This window comes from Octopus bimaculoides, chromosome 2 (genome assembly GCF_001194135.2).
Source record: "Octopus bimaculoides isolate UCB-OBI-ISO-001 chromosome 2, ASM119413v2, whole genome shotgun sequence".
Taxonomy (NCBI): Eukaryota; Metazoa; Mollusca; class Cephalopoda; order Octopoda; family Octopodidae; genus Octopus; species Octopus bimaculoides.
The window spans coordinates 190,122,975-190,125,885 of record NC_068982.1 but is presented as its reverse complement, the minus strand read 5'-3'; positions in this window follow the sequence as shown (position 1 = coordinate 190,125,885).

The window sequence follows — 2,911 nt, the reverse complement described above, 5'->3', positions numbered from 1 at the left end:
TGTGTGTGTGTGTGTGTGTGTGTGTGTATTTTCTCTTTTCAAAAACGTCTCTGCCAAGAATTCACAATGACCTCGAACCCACAAGAGTAAAGAAGAAAGACAGAGACAGGCAGAAACAAGGAAAATGCCCCTTGTATTTGAACACTATGCAAATATTCTTTTAAAAAACTTTCCATTTCATTTTTACAAAATGTAATTGGTTTCCATACTTACAGTTGAAAAAGTCTCAACGACCGAAACCGGTACTGAAATGGTTTTTATAAAATTATTTTAGCATTTTCTACCTTGACTTCTATATATATATATATATACAGTACAGTATAGTATAGTATAGTACAGTATAGTATAGTATAGAACATTATATAGAATGTGCCAACATTCTATCAGTAGTTCAGCTGCTGCTGATTCTGTTCTCTGACATCGCAAAACCGTTGGCCTAACAACTACAGCCGTTCTTCGTGGACCAGTATGGAAACTAAGGCTGCAACAAAATATTTCTTTTATTTTTTCCTCTGTTTCCTTCTTTATGCCTTGTTTTAAATACCAACACTCATGTTCTCCCTCGTGGGACAAAAATTTCTCAAGATAACCTGTTTCGCAGCAGCAATTTTGAAGAGAGATTAATCGATGTCATCGAACCGAATACGTGACTGATTTTTCATGTTATCAACCCTGAAAGGATGAAAGGTAATGTTGATCTCAGAGGGATTCGAACTCAGAACTTTAAAAGGCAAAACAGCTAACGCGCTAACGATTCTGCCAATTCGCAGGAGATAAGGAGAGACTTCCGGTCGAACGTAGAATAACTCATGAAATTTAATAGCTGAAGGAAAATTGACTGACATTAATAAAGAAACAAGTTAAAAGTCTTAAACAGCCAAGAGAAATGTCATGTGGCCAGAATTTAGACTACCCCGCCCTAAATCTGGCGTAGACAGGATGTAGTTAAGACGCACCCAGCTCGAGAAAAGCATTATACAAAGACATAATTCTTATAAATAACTACGTAACTCTAAAGTATTTAATAGACAATAAAGGCACATTTTACAAATTAAATTGGGAACATGAGAAAAGAAAAACGAAACAAACCAAGAAATAAAGTTATTTTTCTGCAGATTAGAAGGTAAGTAGGTTAACTAGAGAGGTTGAAAATATACAGGCTTCTGAGGGTAAGCAGAGTAATGAGCTAACAAGAACAGGAAATGGAAGAAGAAATGAAGATCTGCAGATATGACAAAAGAAAGCGGCAACACAAAGCACTACACCGGTTCGTATTACTGCAAGACTGGACAGAGTTACGAAAATAGCAAGGTATTTCTTTGTCCTGGTGTCAAAGATGAGGCACAAATGTCCATTATTCTGGATAAGTTCTGCTCTTGTGAAAGAGACCAGAATCTAGCACTTTCTTTTCTTTTTTTTAAAGAAAACTATATAACGTTTAGTTCTGTGTTATCAAACACTTGTAGAGGCTGAAGAATGAGTTCGTAAGTTTCGGGAAGACACCATTTTGGATTTTATCACAGAATGTGGACGTGCGAATGTAACAAAAAACACGTGATCTGGTGGTTAGAGAGTTTAGCTCATGTTCATAAGGTCGTGGGTTCAACTGCTGACCGGGTGGCACATTGTGTCCTTGAAAAAGACACACCTTGTTTCGCATTTCTCAAGTTTAGTCAGCTGTAATGAGTCCAAGCTGGTTACTGGTGTAGCCTCCTCTCTCACTCTCCAGCTATCACGACGTTGGCCGAAAATTTCAACATTTAAAACTTTCTAACTTTTATATAGGGGAACGAAATAAAGTAGCAACTGAGTACTACAGCTGATTTATATTTCTACAGGGTGTTCAAAACACCTCTCCACAGTAAGTATTTTATTGCAGAATAAATATTTCTAAGATGGTAAAAAGACTGCAAAAGAATATATTAGACTCTTTACAAGACTTTAAAAAAAACTTTATAAGAGGTGATGAAAGTGTCGTCCTTCATTTTTCAATACATGAGTTGACTCTTCTACACAGGTTTTGAAATACATTTTGGAGAGTCTGATGCAGTATGGACCGTGTGAAGGTTATGATTGCATCTTTTAGCTCATTAATGGTTTTCGAGCGATTCTTGTACACTGATCCTTTACTTGCTCCCCAGGAAAAATAGTCTGGCAGCGTTATATCAGGTGATCTTGGTGGCCAAAGTCCCTTCGAAATAATCCGTTCACTGAAAAACCCTTGGTGATACGAGAAGTATGTGCTGTAGCTCCATCTTGCTGGAAGTATACATTAATAATTTCACTTTCAGTGAGTTGGCCTACAAATGGATGGACAATATTTGAGCAATATCTCTCAGTGTTGATGATGTCTTCAAAAAATATCGGTCTCACAATACGCTTTCTCGAAATTGCTATCCATACTCCAGCTTTTTCGGGATGCAGTTCTCAGTTCTCCATAACCTTGTGTTTTGCGAATTTATGTGTCCCAGCAGATGAAACCAAGCCTCATCGGTATAAAAACACATATCCAGCACTTCTATGCCTTTTTCGGCTTTGGAACCACAAAGTTTTGGAACCAATGACAATAATGAAGCCTTTTAGCATGATCCATAGTCTTCAATTCTTGAATGGCCAGCACCTTGTATGGAAAGAAATTTAATTTCTTTTTAACTGCCGTGTGAGCACTTCCTAGGCTGATTTCCGTTTCCTCTGACAATTTGCGTAAGGTCTTTGACAAGCTTGTGGACTAGGGATAGGGTTCATAGTTGGGGTTTGAGGTACATCGAAAAATTTCATTGCAAACATTAATATATTTTCTCTCATTTTCTTTCATTAAATATTTTGTGACATTTTAATTATTGTGGCGACGGAGACACGAAAATTGCGATCTGTTAGAATAAATACTGTAGTGCGTCGCACAATATCATTG